The 9,076-nt window shown below is 39.1% G+C and overlaps 1 long non-coding RNA gene across 1 annotated transcript; it reads right to left on the reverse strand.

Moving 5' to 3' along the window:
* Positions 1-4,392: 4,392 nt before the first annotated feature.
* LOC148217059 (uncharacterized) lies at positions 4,393-6,668 on the reverse strand. Its single transcript, XR_015797920.1, has 3 exons — positions 6,572-6,668; positions 4,706-4,957; positions 4,393-4,615 (listed from the first exon to the last, which is right to left on the reverse strand). It is a non-coding gene; the product is annotated as an uncharacterized LOC148217059 (long non-coding RNA).
* Positions 6,669-9,076: the final 2,408 nt, after the last annotated feature.

Below are 9,076 nucleotides of genomic sequence, written 5' to 3' on the forward strand. Positions count from 1 at the left end.
TGGTGTTCTTTACATAAGGATATGTTTTGTTCTATGCCCACACCTGTACTGATCTATGCTTGGACACAACTATATTCACATTTCTGACCTTGTGCATTTCACATGGCTGTAGATCTGTTGAAAACACTCCATGTTACTCCTACGTTGAGCTGATTTAGTCAGAGAAATAAGTGCTGAATGTGTTCAATAGCACTTTCTCCTAGGTATTTACAAATAGGATTGAGGTCATTGCATAAGTGTAATTGAGATATCCTGTTAGTAGCTTTTTTGCTTTGATCTGGGTCTTACGATGGAACTCTTAAACAAGTTACTTCATCGGCATATAAATTTTGCACACATCGCCCTATGGTTGAGAAACTAACCAAGTGACAAGAGTGATGATTTATTCCCATTCAAGGGCCATGTGTCACCACAGAAGTGATGACTTTACAGAAAATGGTTGGGTAACATATACAACTATTTTTCAGTATGGGAATGGGAACAGGAAGTGCCTGAGAGACAAAGCACTACGATTTCCACTATTCAAAAGCCTCATAATTCCCTATTCCAAAATGACCATGCTCCCTATTCTAATGTCTATTCAATATTCTGCAATATTCAGTCACTCTGCTGCCTAATTTTGGCAGTGGCATTTCAGGCTGCAAATAGAGTGGCAGGGTTCAGAGAAGCTAATGTAAGCAGACAATGTTGGTTTAATTCAAACTGATATATGTGTATTTTTTTAAACCCTTCCCCATTCATTTTGTCTTTAAAGCAGACTTGGACTGAATAGCTCTTTGAAGAGATGACTGTACTCTGATAAACAATAAAAAAACCCCTTCAAGTATAGCAAGAGAGTGCTATCCTTTATAAATAGTTACCCGATTTCTCACGCAGCCATGAACCTCATCTAAACCATGCTGACATTCTCAGCCTGAAGTACCTTACAGGCTGGTTGAAGGATAGTAGGGAAAACAAATCCATATGTCCCACCCTGAGCTCCTTGAAAGAAGTAGAAGCTATAAATAGGATAAAAGCTGAAAAACAGGCTCAAGAACTTGCTTTAACCATTTTGGAAACTGTGAGTTGACACTTCCTGGTGTGATTAATTGCTGTTGTTCATCTGTTTGCTGTTCTACCTCTTCCTTAAGTAATCCAAACTAATTAAAATATCATTACTAGATATGAAAAACTGATAGAGCATGTAGGCTTGCAAATTAGATAATTTTAAACCAAATGGATATATTTGCATCTCTTAATCTTGGGCTGCAAATAATATCCGTTAGTAGGCAATTCACTGCAAGCTTACTTGAGAGTAAATCCCACTGAATACAAAATCCAGGAAAGCACGCACAGATTGGCAACATCCACTCTGTTTGCCATTTTTTGCTGAAATCTATAATTTCTATATGATGGAAAAAGCTGTAAGTCCACCATTTTACTGGCTGGGGATTTTTTTAAAAAATGGCTGTTTTTATTTTATCCCCCCCACACACACACACACTATATAAAAAGGGTTGTTTTAAATGCATCAGTAAAAAGAAGATTGCCCTCAGCTAACTTTTGTATAAGCAGCATGAAGAGTGGGGTGGATTATGCATAAATAATAATGACATAAATAGCATCAATTTCAGGGATTCGATCAGGACTACTCTCTATGTGATAACTGCAAATTTACAGTGAATTTAGAAAGAAAAGGGAATGGCCACAGCCTCTTTCTTTCTTTCTTTCTCCTTTGATCCAGCTTGACCCCTTTTCTTATGTAAACAACAGCAGCAAATCATTGCTTAAAATCCATTCTCTGTTATGTGGATATAATGAAACATTTTTATTATGTATTATGAGGCACATTGAAGGCTGCTGAAATAGACTCAGATTGGAGAGAAGAAATATGCTCTAGATGCAACAGGAATTAAAGGGACGAGAAAATGTTTGCTGTATTTTCCCACCACCTCAGGTTTTTGTATGGGGGTTGATTTTTTTGGCCATGTCATGTAGAATACTATTGACTCCAGATGAGTTTCTGACCTTCCTGAACCAACAGACAACAGACTGTTGAGCAGATGGGGCTGTCCAAAGGCACCCTGTTTTCTGCTTGGCCTGAGCTAACTGCTGGGATGCTACAGAGTGATAATAAAGCCACAATGACAGCTCTGAGGCCTTGGACCTTTCTCGTGTTTTTCAGGATATCATGCCTCCTGAGCAGTCATTGTATTGTATTGTATTGTATTGTATTGTATTGTATTGTATTGTATTGTATTGTATTGTATTGTTAGACAGGCACTCATGCCCTGGTCACCTCACAGCTTGACTACTACAATGCGCTCCACATAGGGCTGCCCTTGAAGACCACCCAGAAGCTTCAACTAGTCCAGAATGCAGCAGTGCGGCAATGATGGGCATGCCTCGATATGCCCATTTAACACCTCTGCTTCGCGAGCTGCACTGGTTGCCAGTTTGCTTCCTGATGTGATCCAAGGTGCTGGTGGCTACCTATAAAGCCCTACATGGCACAGGGCCTGGTTACTTGAGGGACCACCTGTCTCCCATGATATCTGCCTGACCGTCTCGATCTGGCAGGGTTGCTGCACTTTGGGTTCCATCAATTAAACAATGCCACCTGTTGGGACCCTGGAAGCACACCTTCTCTGTAACAGCGCCTGCCCTCTGCAGTGAGGTTCCTACTGAAATCTGAATACCTCCCGCCCTACTGGGATTTTGAAGGGCCTTAAAGACCTGGCTCTTCACCCAGGGCTTTGGAGAGGATGATTGTTGCCCCTTTCTTCCTTCCTGTTCCCCTCTGCCATTGATGTCCCTTTGTCTGTTTTTATGGTTTCTGCATTGTTCTTTGTTCTTTTAAAATGTTTTAACAATTGTAAACCACCCAGAGTTGCTGGGAGTCAGGCAGCATATACATTAAATAAATAATAATAATGACAATAATAATAATAATTAAATAAATAATTAATAAATTATTATTATTATTATTATTATTCTGGAAAAACTCACTGAAGCATTATTATGATTATTATGATTATTAAGATTATGATTATTATTGGTTCACGCAAGTCCTCTACTTGCCTGAGGAACAACAAATGGTACCTATCTGTGCCAAGATGCTGAGCATTGAAGCTTAGCCAAATTGCTTTGGCACATGATGCAGAAACTCCCATAGGGGCCTTTTTCTGTGCACCCCCCTCACAAAAACCCACAAAAGAATAAAGTGAAAAGGCCATGCAATACAGCACAAATATACTGTTATCTGTTTTAACAGGAATGTTGCCTGTGCCTTAAGGTCACCTTGCTTAGAAACAAACAGCTGGCTTGCCATCTGAGTTTAGTTGAGGTGAGGTTCTCAAGGTGAAAACCTTGAGGTTTAGTTGAGGTGAGGCTCTCAAGGCTACAATGCAGGTATTAGTTGTAGTCCATTTACAATTCGGCATGAACTCATATGAACTTACTGCATTTCCAAAAATGGAGCAATTTGCTTTGCAGAGGAGTATCTGTTTTAATTCATTCAAACGGCTAGTATAGCACAACAAAACAACTGCTGGGTATTTCATCGCTATGTGAAGAAAATATGGGTTTCTTATCATTGGAAAAAGGACGCTGATGACTGAAGCTTAAGTTAAATCAATGGCTGGTTCACCTACTGTGTTAAGCTATAATGCAATTTGTTTGGTTTGGGCTTACAGCCTTACATGATTCCAACAACAAATTGTGATTTATTCAACTTGTATAAATCAGGTCACTGTATTTGCTGAAGCTCTAAAAAGAATCTGCAGCTTTCTGAAAATCCTTTGCCTTAATCCTTTAGTCTTTATCTTCAACTGAATACCTGTAAACCCCTTTCCTTCCATTCACCCATTTGAACTGTTCTCTCTACATTGTGTAATTGCTCTCTAAAAATGGATCACAAAGCATTTATTTTCTTTAAGCTAGCTTGTAAAGCAACCTATTCACTACTGATTCAATAAAAATCAATACCTCATATTTAACATTAGTAGACTAAGAAAAATTATATTTAATGCTGTGCTGAACTTTAATGCTGTGAACTTCATTCTACCATAATTAACACGAGTTATCTACAGTTGTTTTTTTACAGTCATCAGAAGTTGTGTTTGCTAGCAGTAATGCTTTCCAGAAAGCTTTTTGCCCTATAACTTCCTAACTGCATAATATTCTTGAAGAAAATAATGTGTTTATCAGGATGTCCAAAATACCGCATGAATCAGTCTAACTTTGCTCTGCTCTTTCATGTATGTGGGTTGAGACAAAAGTCGATGGAGGTCATTCAGTTGATAATCTAGATCCAACTGAAAATTATAATTTTCCACACTTTCTACAGCAGGAATGAGTAACTGAGGGCTGCATTTTCTCAGAGGTAATCTGAAAGGAATGCTCTGCAGATGTGAGCAAATCTGTGGATACAACTTTTTTCTTTTATTATCAGTTTGTAATTTTTTTCCCCTTCAGTGATTCTTTTTTTTTTTTATTTTACACTTTAAAAAATTATATAGGTTGTTTTTTGCTATAATTATGTATACTATATCAGACTACTATTTTCTTTTGTGCACATCCATTCTTCTTTCCTTCATTTTGGCTGGATTAATCTACTTCTTGGATGGATCTATCTCTGAAATAAATAATTAGAAATGTTTAGACCTGTTGGGAAGTGTTGGGTTTCAGGGTTCAGTGACACTCGTCTAGAAAACAGATTTCCTACCTGCAGTTGTGGGTGGCATCTTCAAAGGCAAAGTGATCTCCTATACAGACTAAGGCAACTGAGCAGAAACTGACTGGGCTCCTGTTTCTAAATCCAGGTGTCCTAACTTCTGATTGGCTTTTAGCTGAGCTGGTTTCCAATTGTTGCAGGTTGGTGAGGTCTGATATCTTATTGGTTCTTTGTTTGTGCTGATTCTAATTGGTAATTTTGGTTGTGTTGGTTCCAGATTGATTCTTGGTTCATGCTGACAGCCTGAAAAATCATCAGTAGCAGAACATAATGATCATAACATTCAATTCAAGGACACACAAGTGCTGTCAACAACATCAAACTATTACACAGCCTGCACAGAGAGGCTATTGAGACCTACAAACATCCCAATAGTTTCAACAAGAAAGAAGAAATCCTGAAGATTAACAAAGCCTAGCTACCTGCCCTGTGCCACACCAAGATCTTGCCTCAAAGCCGGACCAACCAGGAATCAGCACTCCAAAAATAATCAATCAGAAGCTGGCATGAACAAAGGACCAATCAGGAACCAACACCACCAAAATGATCAAACAGGATTGATCAAACAAAGAACCAATCTTGTACCAGTCAGAAACCAGCTTAGCTAAAGGCCAATCAGAAGTCAGGACACCTAGCTATAAAAACAGGATCCCAGTCAGTCCCTGCTCTGTTGTATGTGTAGCACACCACTTTGCCTCTTAAGATGCCAGCCACAGTTCTTTAGACTATGGTCACTAAATCCTACAGCATATACCAGCTGTGAAAGCCTATACCAGTATATTTTAGACCTGTTCTTTGGTGAAATAGGTTTTGTCTATTTTTTTGATTGGCTGAAGCATCACCTAGGCAAGATCAGTGCTAGACATGTCTGTGAGGGTAAATTCTAAAAGTGACAGATGTAGTTTTACTGTTTGTACATTTTTATCATTTAAAAATAATAAATGAGACCTACTTCTGACAGTCCCATTCAGGGGACATTTCTGCAGGAAAAAAGTAATTACTGTTTCTGAAGGTTCCTTGCAGAGAACTTCCCCACCACCTTCTTGTTCTGCTTTATCCTTTTCTGAATGTATGCCTGGGGATATTTAACACAAACCCTATTGACCTGCTGCTTTTTTTTTTTTTGTACTGACTTTTTTTGCTTTCCACCTGCAAACTGTTCTTTCTTTTTCACAATCAAAAACAGAGAATAACTTGGATTTCAGCAAGAGAATTTGATGAATTTGCAAGGGATTGTTACATAAAGAACACAATGATGGCAAAAGAGAGGAACAATGGAGTTGATTTTGGGACCTACATAAAATCAGGCCAGGCCAGGAATCACATGTGGTCTGCATGTGCCCCATTCCTATTCTGAAATGTATTCTTTGTAACCCAGAGAGTTGCAGTAAATTTGGGCAAATGAGCAAAACTCGTATAAACAGAGCTTTGCTGTGAGAAGAAAGGAAATAACTTTGGGTGCTAGAAGTCTAGGTGCCCAGGCTTTGAAATTAGGAGGAGCCCCCATATCTAAAGGTAAAGAGGAAAAAAATAAGGTTAGTAGATCACAGAATAAAATAAGGGGCTTGTGAGCAGACAAAGTGGAATCAGTGAGTAAATCGTAAAACTGGAGACTCTCCAAAGTGTAGGGAAATGTGTCCCAAAATGCTGAGAAGAAAAAACAAAATTCAGCATTTGGGAAAAGATGTAAAAAGTATGAGAGGCAGAGCAAGGGACTCTGCTGAATGCTGACAGGCTTGACCAGAGACACCACTCCTGGACAAAATTGCTAAATTAAAGAAAAGGAAAAGATTAGCATAAAAAGTAGTATGGGCACATAAGGGCAGGAAGAAAATCTCCATCATTCTCTTTACTCACTTGCTCATAAGTAGTTCTGATCTTCTCACTGGAACCTTTGCCCCTTGTCTTAAGCTCCCTCATTCATGAGTAATCTTTCTCTCACTGTAAAGGTTGCAACCTGAGAGAGACATAAAGGTTACTCAAGATTAGGAGAGAGAACAAGCAAAGTATAGGAGGAGAAAAAGGAGAACGCAGGAGATTTTTCTCCCTGTTCTCCTATGTGCCTTGCTGGAATGCCTGCCTGCATCTTTAGTTCAAGGGAAGTAGATCAGCCAGCAAGTGCCACCCATAAAAGGAATCACCCTGGATTTAGTCTGCCTTTGGGGGGATAATTTGAGACTGCATTGGTAGATATCTTCTTCTGAGGTTCCCCAGTAAAAGATAAAAATGATAGAATGCCCCCTGACACTTATCCGGCTGAGAAGTTCTTAATCCTTTTATCAAGGCATTTTCCCTTCAGTCCGGCTGTAGGAAAACAGAAAGGCGCTTGCTTTGGATCTTCCTGCTGAAGGCCCAGAAACATAGAATGTAATAAACCGTGTGCCAATTCTAACACCCAAGCAGTAAGTATGGAATCATATAATCTTGTGTGCAAGGAAATGCATTAGAAATTTCCTCATAAAACCCATTAATCCAAACCTCTCTATATAACAGAGTTTACAGGGCAAAGGAAGGAAATACAGGGCAAACAAGGGGAAACAGGCACACATAGAAAGAAGTCTAAATAAATTCAATAAAATCAACCTAGTTAAAGTAGTTACTTACTCCTCCTTCTCCCTCCTGAGCATGTAATCTCAGTTTTATGGCATGTGGGGGGAAAGGTGAAAGTCAGCCTTTCAGAGGAGATTTATGGTTGTTTTACTCATTCAAAGGAAAGAAAAAGAAAAACGTTTTATCATGTCCTAGGTTTGGTGGCAAATCAGAAATTATATAGGAGCTATACCCACTGTCCAAATTATCTCTGATGAATTTATAAAGGTGCAGTCTGGTTTTTTCTTTGCACCTCAATGGAATTACATGGGAGACGTTTTTTCAGGTGGTTGGACAGTGGGAGGAACAAAAACTGAATTCCATCTATTGAATTCCCTCAACAGGTCTTCAATTTATCAGATGCTGTAGGAGGTGCTGATTTAAGCTACCATAACTTGGGTTTGTCCCATTATTAGAAATAAACGGTAGACCCTTCAGAATGGTTCTCAGTACATAAATTCTTCAAAAATTAAGAGGTAATCATGTGCAACTGCATACAAAATAGATTATTTATTACTGGATTTTTTAGCCCACCTTTCTAGTTATTTGATAAGGCTGCTTACAAGAGCAAAGATACAAAAAGTAAAACGAAACCTCACTAACACAGTTAAAATCCAAATAAAAATGCATTATTAAAAGAAATAAATTAACAAGTTAAAGGCTGGTAAAAGAGTTGGCACCAACTTTGTGGCTGCTAGGAGAGTGGGGGCTAAAAGCATTTTCCTAGGGAGTATACTTCACAGCCCAGAAGCCCCGCAGGTATGCGTTTGTCACATACCAGATAGCTAAACCACTGGTAATGCCTTCTCAAGATCCTCTCCTGTTGATCTGAGTTATTAGACAGGTTCATAACAGGAGAGGCAGTTCTGCAGAGAGTCAGGCCATTTGTGATTTAAGGTTTTATAGGTCAGTACCAACACATTCAATCATGTCTGATAGGCAACTGGTAGTTAGTGTGGATTTTTCAGTACAAGAAACATAAGATCCCTGGACCTTGCACTGATCAGCCTAGCTGCTGCATTTTGCACAAAGTGCAACGCTAAGACACTTTTCAAAGATAACCCCACATTAAAATATATTGTCAAGGTGAGTTATAATCAAGACATGGATAACTGTTGTTTAGCCCAGCCAGATCAGGAAAACCACAGTTGGTGCACAAGCATTACTGCATAAAGTACTCTTCTCGGCAACTACCACTTGCAAGTCCAGGAACAGCTCCATCTTGTCTGGATTTAATTTCAGTTTGTTCTCATCTAGCTGGATATTGAGGTTAGGTAATGTTTAATCATGGTTTTATTGCTTCCTCAAAGCTAGAATATAAGAAAGAAGTAGTGGAGCTTGGTAAGGAAGGAGTAGTAGAGCACACTCATGGCAGCCAAGTTCTGGACAACCTTCTTCAGCAGATTGGTGTAGATGTTAAAAAACACAGGAGACAAGATAGAACTCTGGAGAGCACCATAGGTTAGTGACCTAGATGTTGAACAATAGTCTGCAGCACCACCTACTGGGTATGGCCTAATATAAGGATTGGGGCCACTGGAATACAGTGGCACAAAAGCCAAATATGGCCAGTCAGTGCAAAAGTGATTGATGATTGATAGTATGAGATCTGTGAAGAGATCCAGGAGAACTGGCACAGCTGTACTGCCCCCATCCAATTTCCAGTATAATTAATACATGTAGGTGATCAAAACAGCCTCAGGACAAAAACCTGATTAAAATGGATCTAGAAAAATCAGTTCATACACCTGAATCTGGAACTGGGGAGCAACC

Source organism: Python bivittatus, unplaced genomic scaffold, assembly GCF_059951505.1.
Source record: "Python bivittatus isolate LINGU-HERP-01145 unplaced genomic scaffold, Pbiv_v1 ctg000020_np1212, whole genome shotgun sequence".
NCBI lineage: Eukaryota > Metazoa > Chordata > Lepidosauria > Squamata > Pythonidae > Python > Python bivittatus.